At 44.4% G+C, this 24,573-nt stretch overlaps 1 long non-coding RNA gene across 1 annotated transcript; it reads right to left on the reverse strand.

Moving 5' to 3' along the window:
• Window positions 1-4,339: 4,339 nt before the first annotated feature.
• On the reverse strand, window positions 4,340-24,277 carry LOC142464345 (uncharacterized). The gene is made up of 4 exons (XR_012787657.1): window positions 24,198-24,277; window positions 23,398-23,463; window positions 12,703-12,777; window positions 4,340-7,518 (listed from the first exon to the last, which is right to left on the reverse strand). It is a non-coding gene; the product is annotated as an uncharacterized LOC142464345 (long non-coding RNA).
• Between the last annotated feature and the right edge of the window lie 296 nt (window positions 24,278-24,573).

The following is a 24,573-nucleotide window of genomic DNA, read 5'->3' on the forward strand; positions in this document are numbered from 1 at the left end:
AGCATATAGCAAATGGAATTTCCATTTGCTATATGCTTTGCTGTGGAGGGTTTTGTCACTTTTTTACCCACCATAACTTAACTAAGTATATATATATATATATTTTTTTTTTTTGTTTTGTTTTGTTTTGTTTTGTTTGTTTTTTTCTCTCCACATTTTAAGTTATGGTGGATGAAAAAGGCGACAAGAAACCTCCACCGTTGCTGTGTTAACAGCGAGCATTTGCTTATAAGGGTTCCATGTAACAATGGATTTCAGGCAAAAGGTGATACGGTGTGCTCATTTGTATGTCATTTCCCAGAATCCCTTGCTGCAGTGCAAGCACTGTATACTAGGTGATAATGGTTGAACTGTAAGTAGTATGGGTCATGTCAATTTCTACACGAGTGCTCACACTGCGGACATGGTCACTCAGCACTTATTTTAAGAAGGGGAGGACAGCCGGTATGTGCCCAGGGCCAGGGAGATTCAGGGTAAGAGCACAGACACCAGTGAGCGTCAGAGATGGAACCATGGCTAGACTTCTACCCCAGGAAGTGGGAAGCAAGCGTAATTAAGAAAGGTTTTAGGATTCCGTTTGAGGAGCAGGAATGGCGGCTTTTTGCAAGAAATTGTTAACCCTCAGGGCTAAGTTAGGGTTAAACTTATAATTATTGTAACCACCTCAATAACCACCTGTTGTTACAATAATTATAAGTTTAACACGTACCAGTCTAAAAAAACTGGATTATATTAAAATATACTACATAGTGTTTCATTGTAAAGAATAAGATAGTTACTTAAAATAGGTAAGAATGAGGTTAGGGCTTATATTTGACAACAAATGTATAGTTTGAAACACACATTTATTATTCTAAGGAGTGTTGTTGGCAGATTATTATAATATCAAATTGCTATTGAACATCCACATTGTGAAGTTTATAGTTGAATGGTGTTGTTTGCTGAATGTCAATAATCACGTTTATTAATATATGCTTACATGTTAGTAGCATTATATCCATCATTCTATGGATTATAGATGGTGGATAAAGATTAAAGTGCTATTGAATCACTGAGATGAATATCCATATCATGTACTCTATATTTGAATGGTGGAGTTTACCTTTATTATACCACTCATTTGATAAAAGCTAATAATTGTGTCTGTATACTAAGTTGGGTTACACAATGCCCTTTACTTTTTTTTTGTATTAATATTTCTAAGAATTTCAGAGCAGTCAGGGGTTTAGGAAGAACAAAACTTAGGATAGGAATGTATTAATTACCAAATTATATCACATGTTTTGCTTTCATGCGATTAATTGATGGGACTATTTAAAGCAACAGATGGACTTAACTCCCATACAACATACCCCTGACGAAGCGGAGTAATCCGTGAAACGCGTAGGGTGGAGTTACCATATCCTTACGCTCAAGCAAACTGATGTGCATAGGCGCGCACTCATTCCTCGTAGAGAGCGTCTTTGAGCCAATTGCAGCACACCCGGAACCAGCTTTTTTCCATCATCAGCTCTCGCGAGAGTCCAGGTTAGCAGCGGCTCCGACGCCAGTAGAAGGGGAAAGGAGCCAATCAAGCACCACGACTACCAGTGGATGATTAACATGTACCAGCGGGTCTGGATCAGACGCAGTTAGGACTCCAGAGGTGGTCGCCGGGGATGAAAGGCAGCAACTTCCTGTGAAAGACATTATTCTATGTGCAATACCTACTTGTCTCTTGTAAGTAGGATTTTAATTTTTGCCAGCGTGAAGAGTGGATTCAAATTTTTTATGATTAAATGTATCTTTTTTACCTTACTTTCTTGACTATTTCCTACCTCTGAGGAACGTATCATTCCTTTAACATTAAGTAATTTCTGCTCTTTATATATACAGTATTACACTATGTTTGCTATGTTTTTCTTTTTTCATGTGCCGAATTCCATCTGGATCTTTATATCAGCATTGGAATAATTTGGACAACTACCGCAAGGACATTGCTTATGGTTGTATTTGCTTAAAAGTTGATTCGTGTTATTAACATTACACTTTGTATTTACACATGGTTTAGTATCACATTAGGTGCCACACAGTAACACCCTTTTTACACAATTACCACATCTGACTAGGGGAGTCAGATTTACTTATTGGCAGCCACATGATCACACTATAACGTTTAAGTGATTTTAAGGGCACGTAATTGTCACGTAAATAATATTGAATAGGTGAGTGAGATCGCAGTCACCATTCTTAAATAGTTTTATATAGTAAATGACAGGTGCTCTAAAGGCAATAGACACAATAGAATCAGTGTTGATCAGAAGCTTTGATCAGAAAGAAACCCTTTTTATTAGGCACTCAGATGTCACACTTATTATAATGGACACAGTGGTCCCACAGTATAATACTGTTATTCTGTCAGATACTCCCGAAACACCGAGGGTATCAAAAAAATAATAACATTTTAATTAAGTCTTAATAGAGCATTAAAAACACAGATACATTATTAAAAATCCCTATAAGTCCGTGGTTGATAAATACAGGTAAGGTAAGGTAAGTACTATTGACAAATCAATACACTGTACTACAGTGTATTGATTTGTCAATAGTACTTACCTTACCTTACCTGTATTTATCAACCACGGACTTATAGGGATTTTTAATAATGTATCTGTGTTTTTAATGCTCTATTAAGATTTAATTAAAATTTTATTATTTTTTTGATACCCTCGGTGTTTCGGGAGTATCTGACAGAATAACAGTATTATACTGTGGGACCACTGTGTCCATTATAATAAGTGTGACATCTGAGTGCCTAATAAAAAGGGTTTCTTTCACGTAAATAATATGTATATTTATATACACCTTTTATCATTTTCTTTTATTTTTTGAATAGCGCAGCATATATTTTGTTCACTAAGTATAAGCACGACAAATGTGGTCGCACTGATGGTTAATGAAGTAATACAGTGGCGGCCGCCTTTATCCTAATGCGGCCGCCACCGCGGGAATTTTAAAACGCGGTGTGCGCGCTGCTTTTTTTTTAAGGTTTCCCACGCCGTGGGCGCTTTTAATGATAAGCGCCATTAGCGCTTATCTTATGAATGCGGCCGCCGCTCGGGAAACTCTGATACAACGGAGACAAGCATCGGAATTATCCGGGTAAGTTTTAGAATAAAGGTGGCCGCGACAGTAGGTGGATAATCTTCACATAAATTAAAAGAGACCCCTTACAGGTAATATGAAGATTGTAGAGAAAACAAGGGGAGCACGAATCAGGAACACAACCAAAAATAATAATGCATGTGATAAAAACAATAGATACTATAATAGAGGAAGTCCACTGCTAATTGGTGACCTGAAAGATTAAATAGAGGTCTACGACCAAAGATTGGTATGGCACCAATGTAGTGGGAAAGGGGTGGTAGAATCAAATAAAACTACTTCAAATACTCACACGGGCCAGTGTGAGTAAAAACCCATCGGGATTTAACTCTGTAGAGCGGCTTCTCCTGGAACCGCACACCTCCCGCCCGGCTGCTACACAGCACACAGGTTCCTCAGGGCATCAACTTAACCCCCCAAAAAATCAAAGATCCGAGTGTAGATAACTATATGTATATAATACCATAGAATGTGGGGAATGGTTGGTGGATGAACTCAAAGTGAATAAATATAAATACTCACACGGGCCAGTGTGAGTAAAAACCCATCGGGGTTTAACTCTGTAAAGGGGATTTTCCTGGGACTGCACGCCTAATTTCTGACAGCTACATAGCACTCAGGTCCTCAATACCTCCAGATCCCCCCAGATTGCAGATGGAGAATCCAGGTGTGGTAAACACTTATTTAATAATGATCAAAAAGAGATAAAAAGGCTTAACAGCACATACATTAATCCGGTAGGTGTAGACAGGTTGTGGAGGTGTTCTCTGCGCTGGCGACTCCTTCTCTTCCGCGTCTGCAGCACGCTGGAGCGTTGGAACGCACAATGCAGCCTGGAACGCACCTCTCACTTCCTGGCTACGGAAGCCTCCTGCGGACAAAAACAACAAATGGATCAAACAATGCGTTTCGCTTGCGTCAACAAGCTTCCTCAGGCTCTATGGATCCGGGTATCAGTTCGTGGTTTAAATACCCACAGTGACCCGGAAGTGAAAACAGCCGGTGACCTATCCTAGTGCAAAACGGACTTCATGTTGGTGCCATACCAATCTTTGGTTGTAGACCTCTATTTAACCTCTATTTAATCTTTCAGGTCACCAGGTGCGCTTGTGCACGTCTGGAGCAGGAGAGGAGACACAGCTTGCTGGAAGCAGAGAGGCCAGTGGAACCCCCCCCCCCCCCCCCTTGCCAGGAAATCAACAGAGGACAAGTGAAGGAAGATCTGCCTAAGGGCTGGGACCCGCTGCGCCCGGCGGCACGGGCGTTCCCCGCCAGCAGGGGAATCCTCCTGAGCCGGTCCCGGTCCCCCCTGGCGGCACAGCTTACTACACGCTGTGACGCGTCAGCCGCTAGCGGATACAAGAGAATTGTGATCCCTAGCTTCGACGCGTCACGTGGTGTGGCTGTGAGCCAATGAGGAGGGGAGGCTTCGGGAGGGGAGGCTTCGGGTAGCGGGGAGGAGTGTGGAGTGAAAGCAGCGTGAGTGCGTGTCTGTGTGTGTATGTGTGTCTGAGTGCCTATCTGTGTTTGTGTATGTGTGTGCCTGTCTGTGTTTGTGTATGTATGTATGTGTGTGTGTGTGTGTATGAGTGCCTGCGTGTGTGTGTGTGTATGAGTGCCTGTGTGTGTGTTGCTTTATTTACTGTACCTTCAATCAGCAGCTCCAGCCCGAGCCGTGGAGGGAGGGGGGGGGAGAGTAGTGGGTCCCTCCGCTCAAGCCACGCCCCCCCCTCCCACAAGCCCACCTCCCGCTCCGGCTCCCTACAGACCGCATATCGCGGTCTGTGTCTGTCAGCGCCCCGCCTGTCTGCAGTGCGGGAGCGCTGACGGAGGGAGCGGGGCCTTAGCCTAACAAAGACAACAGGAGCTGGCAAGCTATGCACCAATGCTCTGCTGTAAAGCTCGTTTGTGAGTGTTCCTACTTTTATCTTTTCCTGTAATAAACATTATTATGCCATGTCCATCTCTCTTTTCTTTAAGCGGAACAAGTGTGAAGATATACACCTATCATCTGGATCAAGTTAACCTGTGGATACTTTCTCCAAAGTGGACTTACTTTGCGGGACATTTTCACTTGGACATTTGTTCATGGAAGTGCACTTTTCACAGAGAGGATATAGTTTGCACTGTATATAGGATAGTTGTGTGTTTTATAGGTTTAAACACATAGTGTTTTTGCACATTAGGGCACATATTTAACCCACGCGCTGGTATTTCTTTTTCCTTTATATATGAAAACACGACGTATTATTGGTAGTGTAGGTCAGTTGAACAGTAGTTCTGTCAATACTTTAGACTTAAATAAAGAAAGTCAGTTTAGTCTAGCTAAGTTGCTAGCATAGAAAAGATAATATGCTAGCATAGGCACCTTGGTGTTGAAGTGCGTATAGCAGTTAAACTATTCTGAGTGACTAGTTATTCACCTAATATCTACCCATACACAATCTTCTAGATAGATAAAAGTGAGCTTATAATCAACTACTGATTTATATACCTGTACTGCACTTAAAATAAAAGAGTTGATGGTTAGACCCCAGTGAGTATATACTGTTGTCTATTAACCATATAACCAGACGTTTAAAAGGTGAAATTGGGAGTCTCAAATCCCTAGTTCACTCTGACTCAGTCAGTAAATACTAGCCCATAAGTGACTGAACAGGACACAAATACAGTAAGTGGGCTGTATATGTAATCTACATTATTATGTTAAATGGATGCTAGACTCAATAAACAGAACTAGTGTTTAGAATGGTTAAAACCCACAAACTTAGTTTACTGTTATTGTTTCAACATGAAGTCATGTGGTCATATTAACATAGACTTCCTAGATATTAAGAGAGAGAATTGACCACGCTTATGGACCTCAGGTATGTATCTACTACACTCCCAAATAGAGTGTCAATATGTATATAAATATCTTATAGTGTGGACCTGACTGTAATGTTAAAGTCTGTGACGATATCCCATATATTATAAACAGGCAGGGGAGGTCAGTATTCAACCGTGGGACTATAGCAATCAGTGAGCAGCCTCCGAACTGAGTTGTAAGAGTTGGCTACATGTATACGATATAGGTACAATGTATATGGATAAATTGCCATAGTTACTTGTTCTAATTTACACAGCTGCAGCTGGAACAAGGAAACGTTTGTTCCGTCTATCCAGTAGCTGTCACACACTGTTGCAGCCCTCAGACCTCGCTGGTAGGTAAAAAAATTATGCCCTTTAAGCGAAGTGTGCCCCCGTAAGATATATATAGTCTGTGTCTCTTAATGAGACCAGATTCTAAGCATCCCTAACTGCTGACCGAGTAACAAATTAAAAATCACGCGCTGACGACCGTTTCACGCGTACTCGCGCGCTTTCTCAAGGCTTGTGCCAGTACAGGTAAGGGGCGTGTACCAGACCTGTCGTGTCGTATATACCCGATACTCCATGATCCTCGGAGGTTAAACCTTGATGGGACCCGGTATCAGGTAAACAAACTTGCAGAGTGTCAGACTTCTAAACGGAATAAGAATTTAGAGGAATCCTGATATACCAAATCTTGAAATTGTACTTGTATATCATGGTATAGTTCAAACCCTGAAACCAGATAGATTCTTACACAGTAGGGGATATATATATATATGTATATATATCAAATCATAAGTGCTATGTGTGTAGTATTCAAAGCTGTAAGTCTATTTTGCCATGTATAGAATCCATGTAGATGCTGCCTAATTAAGGAGCAGTAGAAGGTACTGAGATGGATATTACACACATTCCATCTAGGTAAGTGTGTGATGCCAATAATATCTCTGGACAGGCAGGACGAACATTGTGTCTGAAATTCTGAATTTATGTATCACACTCTGTATACTAGGTTACTAGTGTAATGAGACACATCTGTAATGCAATGTAAATGTTTGACAACACTGACAAAATTGTTTGAAGCACTTTTGTGACATTGAATGCCATTCACACATCACACAAAACATGTACAGAATACACACATTCTACACAGTTTAGATATGTAAAAGTTTAACAAACCTTCCGGATAAACATGGTCATACACGCCAATGTCCAAATCTCCTGGCAAACCTGCTATCTGTACTGCTCCTCCAAGGGACTCAATGTAAAGTGCTCTGCTGCTGGACCTCCTCCAGTTGCTGAGGCATGTAAAATGCCTTGTGGGATTTTTTTCTTTAGTTTTTGTTTTATGTCGTCAAACCGTTTCCTACAGTTATCGTGTGATCTCTGCTGACGACCACATCCCGACACAGTTACTCGTATTTGCTCCCAACATTGCCTCTTTATGACAGTGGATGTTTTGCCTTCAAATGGACAATAATAAATGCATAATTGAAATCTTTCCAGTTGTCATGTCCTTGACTATTTTGTTATGTTAAGTCACATAATATGTGTCGGTACAGTAGTGTTAGAGTATGTATTCATTTTTTTACCATAATGTGTACGCATAACGTAAACATGAGTGTTCACACACTTTAACAACTATTCTCCATTTCACATAAGTCATTAATTACTGCAGTTAACAAAATGGACCAATACACTGTTAAAGGCCGCAAGGCAACATGTCAAGTAGTCTAGAGCAGCGTTTCCCAAATGGTGGGTCGCAGCGAGGCTGGCCGCCCGGTGTCTCCCAGCCCCCCCCCCCCCCCCCCTCCGCTCAAGTTAAAAAAAATGGCGGCGATTGCCCCCGCGGTCCCGCGTGCATGCGCAGGGTCCGCTCCCTTCCTCCCCCTCACTCCCAACGTGGGACAGAGGAGGAAGTACCAGCTGCTCTGCGGCCCGCACGTTATGTGGGACGGAGGGGGAAGTACAAGCTCCTACTGCGGCCCGCTTCCCCCCGCGGCCAGCTTCCCGAGCTCACCTCCCGTGGCACCCCCTCCCGAGCCCACCTCCCGTGCCCCCAAGCCCACCTCCCGTCCTGGGCAGCAGGGGATATCGGGGGCAGCAGGGGAATGCGTCCGGCGGCAAGGTAAGTCACCCCACCCACCCAGTCACTGTCACCCACCCAGTCACTGTCACCCACCCACCCAGTCACTGTCACCCACCCACCCAGTCACTGTCACCCACCCACCCAGTCACTGCCACCCACCCAGTCACTGTCACCCACCCACCCAGTCACTGCTACCCAGTGACTCTCTCCCACCCAGTCACTGTCTCCCAGCCACCTAGTCACTCACCCACCGTCTCCCACACACCCACCCAGTGACTCTCTCCCACCCAGTCACTGTCACCCAGTCACTGTCTCCCACCCACCCAGTCACTGTCACCCACCCAGTCACTCACCCACCGTCTCCCACACACCCACCCAGTCACTGCCACCCACCCAAGTGTCCCATTCCCCCCCCTCCCACCCACCGAGTCCCAGTTCCCCCCCCTTCCACCCACCCAGTCCCCCCCACCCAGTCCCCCCCCTCCCACCCACCCAGTCCCCCCCTCCCTCCCACCCAGTCCCCCCCTCCCTCCCACCCACCCAGTCCCACCCTTCCTAAAGTCCTAGTTCCCCTCTCCCTCCCACCCACCCAGTCCCTGTTCCCCCCTAAGTCCCAGTTCCCCCCTCCCTCCCACCCACCCATGTCCCAGTTCCCCCCTCCCTCCCACCCACCCAGTCCCCCCCTCCCTCCCAGCCACCCAGTCCCAGTTCCCCCCAAAGTCCCAGTTCCCCCCTCCCTCCCACCCACCCAGTCCCAGTTCCCCCCTCCCACCCAGTCCCAGTTCCCCCCTCCCTCCCACCCAGTCCCAGTTCCCCCCTCCCTCCCACCCACCCAGTCCAACCCCTCCCTCCCACCCACCCAGTCCCAGTTCCCCCCCTCCCTCCCACCCACCCAGTCCCAGTTCCCCCTCCCTCCCACTCAGTCCCAGTTCCCCCTCCCACCCGCCCAGTCCCAGTTCCCCCCTCCCACCCACCCAGTCCCAGTTCCCCCCTCCCACCCAACCAGTCCCAGTTCCCCCCTCCCTCCCACCCAGTCCCCCCTCTCTCCCACCCAGTCCCAGTTCCCCCCTCCCTCCTACCCAGTCCCAGTTCCCCCCTCCCACCCACCCAGTCCCAGTTCCCCCCTCCCACCCACCCAGTCCCAGTTCCCCCCTCCCTCCCAGTCCCAGTTCCCCCCTCCCACCCAGTCCCAGTCCCCCCCTCCCACCCACCCAGTCCCCCCCACCCACCCAGTCCCAGTTCCCCCCACCCACCCAGTCCCAGTTCCCCCCCTCCCACCCACCCAGTCCCCCCCCTTCCACCCACCCAGTCCCCGGCCCCCCTCCAGTCACTCACATCCGTCATTGCCTGTAATTCACTGTTTGTGTCTGTGTGCGTATAGGGGAGAGCGAGTGTGTGTGTGTGTGTGTATCAGTGGCTGTGTGTGTGTGTATGTATCAGTGGCTGTGTGTGTATCAGTGGCTGTGTGTGTGTATCAGTGGCTGTGTGTGTGCCTGTGCAGGCCCTATAGGCCAGTATAAGTGATAAAAAATTTTAGTGGGTCACGAAGGAGAAGTTCAAAAATTACCGGGTCACGGAAAAAAGTTTGGGAAACCCTGGTCTAGAGAACATGTTGAGTGCTTACCTACAGTATAACAGTGTGTGTCTCCATTTTGTAAAGAGCTGCCATTTTTGTGTTATGTTACATGCACACCAGTTGATCAACTGTGTAAACACTAATGTTTCACTTATGCGTGAACATATTATGTACTATATTTCATTTGAACAATATCATAAGTTTTCATTAACTTATGGATATTCAATACCATTTGAAATACTGTACTTTGTTACCTGCTAACTGGCCAAAAATGCGATCATAGTGCTCGAGGATACATGTTACAAGTACACGGTTCTCCTCGTCGTTAAACTTCTGATTTCTTTTTTTTACGTGTGTACTCTGATGGACAGTACTGCTCTCTCCTTCCTCTACTGGAAGGGACTGCATGTCAAGTGCACTTGCACCGTAATGAGTAGCCACACTTTGTGAGGAACACACACTGGACTCCACATTCAACATCCTACCCGCTGTCACCATTGATGATCGACTAACACCTCTGCGACCCTTACCCGTACCTAGACGCATCACATTTGCCCCACAACCATCCATTACTGCTCCACTGCACATCACTCCTCCACTTGCCATACCAGCACCCCTCACACGCACACCTCCCCCCCGCACACGGACACCTCCCCTCACCCGCACACCAGCACCACTCACACCACCGCGCACCGCAATGACCCCTGCATCAGCACTCACCACAGATGCACAACTCACCATACCTGTCACACCTGCATTTACAACAACGCCACCACTTGCAACCACAGTCAGTCCAGCACTTGGTCCAGCAGCTCCAATCATAGGAGATGATCGTGCCACTGTTGAGGCAGCATAGGCTGCTACTGAAGCTGGTGCTGCAGTAAGTACATGAGGTACTCGAGATGCAACTGCAGCACCAGACGCAGCAACTGACTTGACCCCTTCAGTTGCAGCCATCTTGACACTGAACGGAGGAATACAGTGCACTGTTGACAGACACAAATGACAAAATGATACAACACAACACAATTTGACACATTCACACAGCAATAGAGATATTTCTCAATATAACAAATGGCAGACACACACACAGCAACTTTGGCCAGTGTTTGTATGATGTGTCTCTGCTATATGCTTATATCGTCAGGAGCTGCAATGTTAGGCTGTCAAAATGACACTGACAGTGCCTGAGGTGATTTCCCAGCTGTCAATCAACAGCTTGTGCTCTCGCGAGAGCCGCGCGTGTCTTTGCACGTCAGCAAAACAAAGCTTTCTGCTGGGCAACGAACGCGCGGCTCTGCATGGCGAGATTCACACCAAGTGAAACACGCCAAATTTACAAATAAGTTTTCACAGGGGTAACGGAGTATCCTGCATACGGCGAACATAAACGGCACTTATGTGGCGACTTTATTGCCGTTGCGGCTTTCATTAAAGTAGCTCTCTGCATAAGCCCCACTGTGTCTGAAATGTCTCAGATACTGTATGCTATCCCCACATAAATTAGTGCTGCAGGTTATAGTATGTATATTATCTAGCTTAAGGAATTTGTTTATCTGACCATGCAGTTGCTTAATATAAACATTGCCTTTATAGAGGGGGCTAGAAAGCTTTGAGTTATATACTACATTTAAAACCAGAGACAGAACATGAAACACAGACAGAGGTCAGTGCTACATCCATTACCACAGATATATATATATGTATATATATATATATATATATATATATACTAGCTGAGAGACCAGGCATTGCCCGGGATGTAATTTTGGCGGGGCGGACGACAGGGTTGGGCTTCCCCCCCCCCCTTGACAGCTAGGTGGGTGACTGAGTTGACTGAGTGTTTGGGTGACTGGGTGGGTGTGTGGGTGACTGAGTGAGTGGGTGGGTGACTGAGTGAGTGGGTGACTAAGTGAGTGGGTGGGTGACTAAGTGAGTGGGTGACTAGGTGAGTGGGTGGGTGGGTGACTGAGTGGGTGGGTGACTGAGTGAGTGGGTGACTGAGTGGGTGACTGAGCGAGTGGGTGGGTGACTGAGCGGTGACTGAGCGGGTGGGTGGGTGACTGAGTGGGTGAAAGTGGGTGTCTGGGTGAAAGTGACTGGGTGACTGTGTGGGTGACTGTGTGTGACTGGGTGGGTGTGTGAGTGAGTGCGTGGGTGGGAGACGGTGGGTGACTTACCTTGACCCCGTGGCATCTGGCTGGGGCAGGAGGTGAGTTCGGGAAGCTGGGGGGGGGCAAGAGTGGCAGGAGGCCCGCGCCGCACTTACCCTCCGTCTGGGAGCCGGTGCACGTGAGGAGGAGGCCCGCGAGGGGGGAGGAGCCTGGAGTTTGCTGCTGAGCAGGAGGGCCGCACCTCCCTCTCCGGGAGCCGGCGCATGTGAGGGGGAGTGCAGGAGGCCCGGGCCGCGCTTCTCGTTGTGAGCGAGGGGGGAGGAGGCTGGAGTTTGCTGCTGAGCAGGAGGGCTGCGCTTCCCCTCTCCGGGAGCGGCGCACGGTGAGGGTGATGGTGCGGCTGGGGATGTTGCGTAGCGTGGGGATTTGGGTGAGGTGGGGAGGTGGGAGAGAGTGAGGGGCACCGGGAGAGGAGGGGCACCGGGAGAGCAGGGGGGGGTGTGTGGAAGGTGAGCTGTGGTCCAACTGACGGGGGAGAGTGAGGCCAAGCAACTGTGTGTGTGTGTGTGTGTGTGTGTGTGTCGTCACTCCGCCTCAGGCCAATGAGGTGTGCGGGGGCGGGCGGGCCAAGGGACCAATGAGATTTCCCCTAGGGACACAGGAAGATGCAGACAGGCATACAGTGCTTTCACAAATATATAATAAGATATAAACAAAGGAAGGAAAGAAAATAGGAAGTGGTGCCAATTGAGGACAAAAACTAGCCAAGTATGTCGTGAGAAACCAGTGAACCATATACTTAATGGGAGTAAATATAAATGTAGCAGCTATAAAACACTAATATATAAAAAATACACAAAAAATACACATAAAAATAATATTAAAAAAATATGTATATATACTAATAAAATTTTTATAAAAGATACAAAAACCAGTCCCAGAACACTGTCCTTCAGAGTCTTTGCAGCCCGTTTGGGGGGAACACCACTCCTTGAAGATATCTAAAGGAGAAAAAAAACAAAAAAACAGGCGCACTCATAGTGTAGTAAAGTTAACAAAATTTATATATGGAACTGGGTAAGTAGAATTGGGAAATGAATCCCCGATAGGTGCTTCTAATATCTGGATAATGATTGCAATATAGCATATAGTCCAGGAGAGAGTATATCTTCAATAGAATGCATGTGCAGTATACAGGAGGAGAAGAGAAAAGAACGACCGCTGCACCGGACTCAGTGCGACTAAAATGATAGTGAAAATATCTGAACACGCCTTGGTTTTAGATCTCTCCAATAAAAGATCTCTATTTAGATCATTGGCTTCCTCAAAGGCCTTTGTGACAATATCATATACAACAATATTAATTTGAATCACATATAATCACATATAATTTTTCACACATATTTTCACTATCATTTCAGTCGCACTGAGTCAGTCCGGTGCAGCGGTCGTTCTTTTCTCTTCTCCTCCTTTCCTTGATCTGTGCATCACAATTGATGGTATATAAAAGTGCAATGATTTCAGCACTTACCTTTCCTCCGTGACATTCTATTGCCTAAAATCATACTGTACATCATGGTGATATGATATTTGTACCCTCTGAAATTCTAGGTCTCTGGTTATATTTACCATTGAGGTTATGTGATATTGAAACAATATGTCTTTTATCCCTAGACTATTTTATATATTAACTTTAGGTATTACAAGTGTAGTTATAGCACTTGGTCCATATGTGTCCCTTTTAGGAACTTTTTTGGTTCTTGATTTATAAATTGATTGCAGTGATTATATATTGGAATTGTATATGTATTTTATACATTTTATGTGTTTATTTCTAACTGTGGGATCTTTTTTGTTTATTATGTAATTTTTATTTTTTATTTTTCATTTTTATATACTTTTTATCTTTATTTTTTATTTGTATTTAATACAATTGTATTTCTCTCATTAGAATGTTATGATTTTATTTATTTTCATATATATACATATATATGTTTTTCATTTGTTATTACTGTACATATATATTTAGTTTTTTGTAACAAGCATTAAATAGTGTTCTCTTTATATAGTATGTATACATATATCTTGTACCTTATTACTTTCCACCAGCATCTAAATGGGTTAAAATTTCATCTGACCATGCAACATACCTGTTATTTATTAATTAATTAGTTCTGTTTTCGTGATTGGCTATTCAAACTATATATCCCGAGTGAACCATATACCTCATATACAGTACCACCCCTGACAAAGACTGCAAAGACGACACGCGTAGGGTGTTTTACATTTGGAGTATATATTTTATTGCTGTTGAACCTTTCAGTCTGAGAGAACGGAGATATACATTTGTATTATTGGGACTCATTGCTACACAGCGTCTGACTGCACTGTCAGTGATTAGGCTGACCCGGAAGCCTTCTGTGAACCCCATGCACTGAGAGCAGGGACGCTGATCCGGAAGTCCTCTACAACAAGAGAGACATTGGAATCGCAAGGAGGTGCCTGATTGTCTCCGGTACACGGAAGAATCATTACCACGGCTTCCCCCCTACACAGCGACGCAAACGGCGGTCCATCCGGAGTATTCATCGAGTTCCTGCTCTACATGTTGGCGATTGAGTTTATATCTCATACATGCGATTTTATATTCTCCGTTTGTGAGTGAGCAGTTCATATTATTCCCAGGACATACTTGAAAACGAGAGGTAACTCTCAATGTATTACTTCCTGGTAAAATATTTTATAAATAAATAAATAATATTTTACCCAGTTCCATATATAAATTTTGTTAACTTTACTACACTATGAGTGCGCCTGTTTTTTGTTTTTTTCTCCTTTAGATATATATAGATATCTTTTGAATAAAATGGTCTTTTAGTTTAACTCTTTGGCCAAAGTGTCGTAAGCCCTTGAGCCCCTCCAAGGCAAACCACGTCTCAAGGGTCCCAACACTAAAATAAATTCTTAATAACCTGTACATTACATGTGAACAACTCCTTTGACATGGTTGATTTTGATATGAGCACACCTGGTCTAGTGGGTTTTCTGCTACTTAAGGAGTCCTGTTCACAAGCTGGGTTACTCTTTGATAAAGCGCCTGACAGGCGAGAAACGCGTCAGAGGACCCTGTATCTGTCTGCTATAAAGCTATTTAAATACTTTTTTATTGGTTACCTGCCTCCAGCCCTATCACTTGCTGTGATCAGTCCCTCCTTTGAACTTTTGCTGCACTTACCTGGACTGAAGCCTCACCGGGATCCAGCTGACTTCGTGAGTTTATTTATTTATTTACACGGAACTTCCTTTGGTTGCCAGGGTGCTTTTCACATCCCTCCAGCCGTCCAGACCGCCGGGCAGAGGCATGTGCTTTCACACAGGGAAAGTGTTGATTTTTCTTCACTTGCCCTTGTCAGCACATTCAGTCTTACCTTATGGGGCTTTAATAGGAGTAAGATTGCCTTTATTTACACACTTCATTGTGCACATGGATTGATTTGTTATTTCATGTTATATGGATTCCGGATTTGTTAAACATATTCCTATAACACATGTGACGTTTGTAGCACCAGTTAGGGGACTGTTCCCTATTCCCCTATGCTCTATTATCTTCATTGGTTTCCTGGTTGCTCACATCTTTGCTGTGGAACATTTATTATGAAGATAACTGAGATATTTTGAACCTATTATTCTTCAATCAAGTCATTATTTTTGTGATTTTCTTTATAGGGCTGGTTTTGGCAATACCAATATATGTACACTTTTTTCATTTTTTTTTAATCTTTTGCTCATTGTTTTGCATCTAAGCTGAATTATCTATATAATCAGATTTATCTTTTTGCTCACCTTTGTGATGGAGGACATTAATGATGATGATGTGGAGGAGGTTACAACTAAGACTTTTACTTATACAGTAATTCTACTGATAATTCAAGACGTTCTAAACGAGTTGAACATGTCTTTGATGAAAGTGGTGAACTCTTTTGCAATGAACCCTTGGATTTGAGTACACATTTTGTTAAATTGGAAAATTTGTGTACCTTACAAGTGAGACTCTGGTGGGATATTACATCTCTAGAAAATTATACCAGAGTCAAGCGTATACCAAGGGGCCTACGCATCAAAAAGGCCCCTACCTTTGGGTTTAACAATACCGACTTTGAGAAGGAATGGACACAGACACTGGATGAATGTTCATTCAAACTGATCCATATTATTATTCAACAGAAAACGAAAGAGAGACTGTTACTAACTATGGAGATTAATATCATACAAAACAAACTAAAAGCTTTTGACGATATGGATCACTTAGAAAATAATGATCAAATATTAACTAAGAATATAGAATGTGTGGAGCAAGAAATAATGGATAAAAAACAGAATAAATTTGACCGCGACAAGCAGGACTATGTTAAAAATCAAATCTACTTTTGACAGCGTAAAACTACATTTAATACCAATAGGGGTAGATCTAGGAGACCTTCATTCACCCCCCGGGACTCTGATGGCTCCTCTGAACCACCGAGGAAGTCGATACTCAAAACCAAAATCAAGATCAACAGACGATTCTAGTTTTGAGTCTGATGTCTCAGATGGGGAAGGTCTCAATACTTCAGTTTCCTTTGGCCATCCTATTGAATCTTGGAGATTTGCAGCCAATCGAGAGAGACCCAGAGAGATCAAAAGACCCCTGGAACATCTTATCAGTCTACTAACTGGCTCCAGTCCAGCCATGGGTCAAAAAACTTCCTAGGGAGAGAACGAGGAGATCGAGGAAAAAGCGGAGATGCCAGAGGAGCGACCAAACTGAAAAAATACTTTTAGACCCTTCAGTAAATAATGTCATCAACATTTCCCATCAAATTTTGACCCCTGGACAATTGTCCCTTTTAAACAAGGGGTTAAATTATGCTCCTGTAAGCGACTTTAGGCTATTTGATACCATCGTTGACTTACAGTTATTTACTCGTAAATTATGTATTAAAAAATTATTTTCAGGGAAGAACGATGCCACTGATGGGAATACCTCTGCTTCCTCTTCATGTCCATTATCTGATGACACGCAGAGATTGATGGACACTGATCAAAGTGATTCATGTTTAACATTTTCTGAACAATGTACTATTTCTGATTTGGATCGCTTATTAACTGAACAGCATGATTATTTAGATTCTAATGATGATCCTTTGTCTAACTTTTTAGTCTCCAAACATACAAATTTTCGTAAGAAATCTACCTTCATTCCTAACTTTTCTAGGGGACCCTATATTACCACCTTTGAGAGGTTGGTAGAGAGGGACCTCCTATCATTGGCGGGGGGTTGCACGTTCACCCCACTCCCCTACAGCAATCTTACTGAAGAAGAAAAATCTGAATTACATAATCTTCAAATTGACAAATCAATAGTCATAAAAAATGCTGATAAGGGGGGTGCAGTGGTGGTGCAATCGTCCACCTATTACAAACAGGTTGCCCTCAGACAATTTGATGATAAAACCTTTTATAAAAAACTTAGAAAAGATCCTAGAGATCTTTCTTATTGAATTGAGTGAACTTCTAGACATGGGTAAGACGCAACTTGTACTGAACACTAAAGAGTTTGGCTTTCTGTCATGTCCACATCCCATTGTACCTGTCTTTCATCATCTCCCAAAGATCCACAAGTCACTTACCTGCCCTCCTGGCAGGCCCATAGTGGCTAGCATTGGATCTTTGGGAGATGGTGTCTACAGATATATTGATGAATTCCTTCAACCCTTGGTTCAAGCCTTACCATCGTTCCTTAAAGATACAAACCAGTTGTTATTGGATTTAAGAGACATTAAATGGGAGATAACTTTCTCCTGGGTTACTATGGATGGTGTGTGTGTGTGTGTGTGTGTGTGTGTGTGTGTGTGTGTGTGTGTTAGTGTCAGTGACTGTGTGTGTGTGTGTGTGGATCAGTGACTGTGTGTGTGTGTGTGTGTGTGTGTGTGTGTGTGTGTGTGTGTGTGTGTGTGTGTGTGTGTGTGTGTGTGTGTGGATCAGTTACTGTCTGTGTGTGTGTGTGTGTATCAGTGACTGTGTGTGTGTGTGTGTGTGTGTATCAGTGTGTGTGTGTGTGTGTGTGTGTGTGTGTGTGTGTGTGTGTGTGTGTGTCAGTGTGTGTGTGTCAGTGTGTGTGTATCAGTGTGTGTGTGCATGTATCTGTGTGTGTTTGTATCAGTGTGTGTGTGTGTGTGTGTATCAGTGTGTGTGTGTATCAGTGTGTGTATCAGTGACTGTGTGTGTGTGTCAGTGGCTGTGTGTGTGTGTGTCAGTGGCTGTGTGTGTATGTATGTTTCTGTGTGTGTATCCGTGTAGCAGTGGCCGTGTGTGTGTATCAGTGGCTGTGTGTGTGTGTATCAGTGGCTGTGTGTGTATCAGTGTGTGTGTGTGTGTTTGTATCAGTGTGTGTGTGTATCATTGTGTGTATGAAACATACAGAACACCTACAAGCTCAAATTGAACCCCCAAAATACCCACAACATATATATAAGCATATAAGTTTCACAGAGGAGTGCTACTGAGCATGGCAATTTATATTTAAAACCAGAGACATAACATAAAACACAGACAAAGCTCAGTGCACATCCAGAAAAACTTATATACGGTACAGTGCCTAAATATACATGTATAAATAACTAATAAATAAAATGGTCTTTTAGTTTAACATTTTGGCCAAATTGTTTATTATTTATTAGTTATTTATACATGTATATTTAGGCACTGTACCGTATATAAGTTTTTCTGGATGTGCACTGAGCTTTGTCATTGTGTGTATGTATCAGTGTGTGTGTGTGTGTGTGTGTGTGTGTGCGTGTGTATCAGTGGCTGTGTATGTGTGTGTGTATCAGTGTGTGTGTATGTGTGTATCAGTGTGTGTGTGTGGGTATCAGTGACTGTGTGTGTGTGTGTGTGTGTGTGTGTGTGTGTGTGTGTGTGTGTGTGTGTGTGTGTGTGTGTGTGTCAGTGGCTGTGTGTGTGTATCAGTGGCTGTGTGTGTGTATGTGTCTGTGTGTGTATCCATGTGTGTGTGTGTGTGTGTGTGTATCAGTGGCTGTTTGTGTGTATCAGTGGCTGTTATGTGTGTGTGTGTGTGTGTGTGTGTGTGTGTGTGTGTGTATCATTGTGTGTATGTGTGTGTGTATATGTATCATTGTGTGTGAGTGTATCAGTGTGTGTGTGTGTGAGTGTATCAGTGTGTGTGTGTGTGAGTGTATCAGTGTGTGTGTGTGTGTGTGTGTGTATCAGTGGCTGTGTGTGTGTGTATCTATCAGTGTGTGTGTGTGTGCGTGTGGGTATCAGTGTGTGTTTATCAGTGACTGTGTGTGTGTGTGTGTGTATATCTGTGGCTCTGTGTGTGTATCAGTGTGTGTGTGTGTGTATGTGTATCAGTGTGTGTGTGTGTGTATGTGTATCAGTGTGTGTGTGTGTGTGTGTGTGTATCAGTGACTGTGTGTGTATCAGTGACTGTGTGTGTGTGTATCAGTGACTGTGTGTGTGTGTATCAGTGACTATGTGTGTGTGTGTGTGTGTGTATCAGTGACTGTGTGTGTATCAGTGGCTGTGTGTGTTTATCAGTGGCTGTGTGTGTGTATCAGTGGCTGTGTGTGTGTATCAGTGGCCGTGTGTGTGTATCAGTGTGAGTGTTTGTATCAGTGTGTGTGTGTGTGTGTGTGTGTGTGTGTGTGTGTGTGTGTGTGTATCAGTGGCTGTGTATGTGTGTGTGTGTGTGGGTATCAGTGGCTGTGTGTGTGTGTATCAGTGTCTGTGTGTGTGTATGTGTATCCGTGTGTGTGTGTGTGTGTGTATGTATCAGTGGCTGTTTGTGTGTATCAGTGGCTGTGTTTTATGTATCAGTGGCTGTTTTTGTATCTGTGTGTGTGTATTAGTGGCTGTGTTTGTATCTGTGTGTGTGTGTGTGTGTGTATCTGTGTGTATGTGTGTGTGTATCATTGTGTGTATGTGTGTGTGTATCATTGTGTGTGATTGTATGTGTGTGTGTATCTATCTATCAGTGTGTGTGGGGGGGTATCAGTGTGTGTGGGGGGGTATCAGTGTGTGTGTGTGTGTGTGTGTGTGTGTGTGTGTGTGTGTGTGTGTGTGTGTGTGTGTGTGTGTGTGTGTGTCTGTGTGTGTATCAGTGTGTGTGTGTGTGTGTGTGTGTGTGTGTGTGTGTGTGTGTGTGTGTGTGTGTGTATCAGTGGCTGTGTTTGTATCTGTGTGTGTGTATCATTGTGTGTATGTGTGTGTGTCATTGTGTGTATGTGTGTGTATCATTGTGTGTATCATTGTGTGTGAGTGTGTGTGTGTGTGTGTGTGTGTGTGTGTATCAGTGGCTGTGTATGTGTGTGTGTCTATGAGTATCAGTGTGTGTGTGTGTGTGTGTGGGTATCAGTGGCTGTGTGTGTGTGTATCAGTGTCTGTGTGTGTGTGTATGTGTATCCGTGTGTGTGTGTATGTATCAGTGGCTGTTTGTGTGTATCAGTGGCTGTGTGTGTGTATCAGTGGCTGTGTTTGTATCTGTGTGTGTGTGTATCATTGTGTGTATCATTGTGTGTGTGTATCATTGTGTGTATGTGTGTGTGTATCATTGTGTGTATCATTGTGTGTGAGTGTATGTGTGTGTGTGTCAGTGGCTGTGTGTGTGTGTGTATCTATCAGTGTGTGTGTGGGGGTATCAGTGTGTGTGTGTGTGTGTGTGTGTGTGTGTGTGTGTGTGTGTGTGTGTGTGTGTGTGTCGGTGTGTGTGTGTGTATCAGTGGCTGTGTTTGTATCTGTGTGTGTGTGTATCATTGTGTGTATGTGTGTGTGTATCATAGTGTGTATCATTGTGTGTGAGTGTATGTGTGTATCTATCAGTGTGTGGGAGGGGGGCATCAGTGTGTGTGTGTATCAGTGGCTGTGTGTGTGTGTGTGTGTGTGTATCTATCAGTGTGTGTGTGGGGGTATCAGTGTGTATGTGTGTGTATCAGTGTGTGTGTGTGTATCGGTGTGTGTATATCAGTGTGTGTGTGTGTATCAGTGTGTGTGTGTATGTGTATCAGTGTGTGTGTGTGTGTGTGTGTGTGTGCGGGTATCAGTGTGTGTTTATCAGTGACTGTGTGTGTATCAGTGACTGTGTGTGTGTGTATATCTGTGGCTCTGTGTGTGTATCTGTGTGTGTATGTGTATCAGTGTGTGTGTTTCAGTGTGTGTGTGTGTGTGTGTGTGTATCAGTGTGTGTGTATCAGTGATTGTGTGTGTATCAGTGACTGTGTGTGTGTATCAGTGACTGTGTGTGTATCAGTGACTGTGTGTGTGTATCAGTGACTGTGTGTGTGTATCAGTGACTGTGTGTGTGTATCAGTGACTGTGTGTGTGTGTGTATCAGTGACTGTGTGTATCAGTGACTGTGTGTGTGTGTGTGTGTATCAGTGACTGTGCGTGTGTGTGTGTATCAGTGACTGTGTGTTTGTATCAGTGACTGTGAGTATCAGTGACTGTGTGTGTGTGTATCAGTGACTGTGTGTGTGTATCAGTGACTGTGTGTGTGTGTATCAGTGACTGTGTGTGTGTGTGTGTGTGTATCAGTGACTGTGTGTGTGTGTGTGTGTATCAGTGACTGTGTGTGTATCAGTGACTGTGTGTGTGTGTGTGTGTGTATCAGTGACTGTGTGTGTGTATCAGTGACTGTGTGTGTGTGTATCAGTGACTGTGTGTGTGTGTGTATCAGTGACTGTGTGTGTTAGTGACTGGGTGTATCAGTGGCAGTGTGTGTATGTGTCTGTGTGTGTGTGTATCAGTGTGTGTGTGTGTATCAGTGTGTGGGTGAGTTATCAGTGTGTATGTGTATCTGTGTGTGTGTGTGTGTATTAGTGTGTGTGTGTGTGTGTGTGTGTATCTGAGTGTGTGTGTATCAGTGGCTGTGCAGGCCAGCAGTAGCTGTGTGTCTGTGCAGGTGTCTGTGCGTGGTCAGTGTCTGTGTTGGTCTGTTTGTGTGTCTGTACAGTAGGTCAGTGGCTCTGTGTGTCTGTGCAGGTCAGAGAGAGAATGGGGGTGGAAGAGAGAATGGAAGGGTGAGAGGGAGATGAAAGGGTGAGAGGGAGATGAAAGGGTGAGAGGGAGATGGGTGGAGGAGGGAATAGAGGGGATTGAGAGAATGGGGGGGGAGAGAATGGAGGGGAGAGAATGGAGGGGAGAGAATGGAGGGAGGGAACGGAGAGAGATCTTTAGCAACATTTTAATAAAGCTTCACTAAATTCAGTAATCATTTATTATTGGGCTACTTTTGGGCTGTTTTAGCGATGTTATTGGGCGGTATTTTGGGGAACTATCTGGCAAAACTGCTCCCCACAATGCAGCGCGTGCTCCGCGGGAAACCAAAATGGCGAAGGGTTGCAACCGAACCGGACTATTTGCGTGTTCCATGTAAGGTTTTGGAGCCACCTGTCGTCCTCTAACCGGCAGCGACAGCAAGAGGAGTTCCCGGCGCTGTCTCCTGGGGAGGGGGGCGGTTAATTTGTTTTATGAGGCGCTTCGCACCACTGCCAAGACCGAATGAGGCAAGCGCAGTGCTGACGGTGCCAAGCCACCAACTGCGCACTGCAACTGTTAGTTATGTATATACTACTTTGTTTTCACTTTGGGCGCCGTGGAAAAATCCTGATCGCCTTTGGGAGCCTTGAACCGAAAAAGTTTGGGAACCACTGGATTAACCTATAGTGATGTTTCTGCATACATAGATTCCATGCCTACTTCTTTGCCAGGTTGTGGATGTCCTTTATGTTACCAGGAGTGTCGTACCGTGGTCACGTTAATCCAGTGGACCATGCCATACGCAGACCACCCTAATAGGGTATTTTCAGTGACCAGTGTCCGGTAGTATAGACCATTAGTTCACTAACAGAACCGGAGCACTACAATAACTTAACAAGCTTCTCCAGGTTAGGTAGAACCTATGTTCCACAAGGTAGTCATTTAGATGCCTTGTACATAAATTGTAATGTACAGTACTTTGTTCAATGAAAATGTATATCAATTATTCTAATGTGATATCCATGTAAAACATTGTTTGTGTTATTTCGTTTATATCTGAGATAGTACCCGAAAATTTAGGACACAAGCAGGTCGTTGGGAATCTACCAGAGGGAAAGTGTAGCGAGGTACCCCCTAGCTACTAATTCCACCCAATGGGCTGGCAGTAAACCCTGGTATTTACAGGTCTGTCAGTAGTTATTATGGGATTTTCCCCTTCACTTTGGTACTGCACTTGAGTGACAGCAGTGGATGGCACATCCGTTGTAGCCGGGCCAACGGGATGCCCGCCCTCTGGCTGTACTTAAGAGCAGGACCGCCCTAAAGTTGGGGTTCTTCGGTCCTTCCCCCTGAGTAAGGCAGGTCACGTTATATTAGTAAGATAGTTTTTCAGCAGTACCTGTGCCAACTCTCGTGCTACTGTACATACAATTGCTTGCTGGATAGCTCAGTTATTAGCTAATTACCTAATAATGCCAAGGTTGTGGGTTTGATCCCCACACTGGCCATTTTGCAGCTTTCTTTGCATTTGTTCTGTGTTTTATAAAAGGTTATGAGGATATAAAAGTTTAAATTGATAAACATACCATGAATCGCTCCCCAGGGTCTTCTCAATCAACGCTGCTCCCTTTCTCCGTTAACACACGAGAACACTGAAAAATTAAGTGATTTTTCTTAGTACAGCTCAACCCCTTTATAACGCTGTGCGTGGGGTCCAATGAATCACATCGCGTTGTAAGCGGTGTTAGAAATAATGTACAATTGCATGCATTGTACAATAAAGTATTTAAAATACCAATAATTGTGTTATAAAGTATTCATAAATACAAAAATTGGGAGCCACACTTGCATCGCGCTATAAGCGGATTTGCGTTGTAATGGATCGCGTTATAACGGGGTTGAGTTGTATATTGAAATATTAGGAACATTTTGCGTGGAGCAAAATAATTAGCACAGGGAATATAAAAGAAAAAGTCGGTCATAAGTACAATTTTTCAAACATTTAAACTACATTCTTTATAATTATTCTCTCCCTCACTGTGCCCCCTTGTCTGCCTCTCTCCCTCACAGTACTTTTCTTTCTCCCTCACTGTTCCGCTCCCACTCTCCCCCCACTCACTGTGCCTCTTGCTCCCCCCCCTCAATGTGCCTCTCCCCCCCTCACTGTGCCTCTCTCCCCCCCTCACTGTGCCTCTCCCCCCCTCACTGTGCCTCTCTCCCCCCCTCACTGTGCCTCTCTCCCCCCCTCACTGTGCCTCTCTCTTCCCCCCTATTTGTGCCTCGCTTCCCCACCTCACTGTGCCTCTCTCTCACCGTGCCCCTTATTGCACAATTATAGGGAGGGGGAGGTACAATGATAAGAGGGGAATGGGATAAGAGTAATGACCTGATCTGCTCTCGGGATCACAAGCCTAGGTGTTGATCACGCATGCGCAGAAGCCTGCATGGTGCATCAATGCCATGTCTAATCAGGGCAATCCCCCTGGACACGACACATCCTGGTGTCACAGCCAATAGGAGGCTTTCTTGTCTTGCACATGCTCACAAGCGCCACTGAAGCAAGAGCCGCCATCTTAGATAGGGGTTGATTTATGAGATAATAAGGAAATGATCAGTAAGACTTATCAATGTCATATTTCCTCATGGATATTGAACATTATCAGTTCATCAAGTAATATGACATGTCATTATGGACACCATATTGTACCTGTACATCTCCAGCCTGTTCTGACACATTGATTGTAATATGTATATATTTGTTC

The sequence above is a fragment of the Ascaphus truei genome, chromosome 12 (assembly GCF_040206685.1).
Source record: "Ascaphus truei isolate aAscTru1 chromosome 12, aAscTru1.hap1, whole genome shotgun sequence".
NCBI classification, from domain to species: domain Eukaryota; kingdom Metazoa; phylum Chordata; class Amphibia; order Anura; family Ascaphidae; genus Ascaphus; species Ascaphus truei.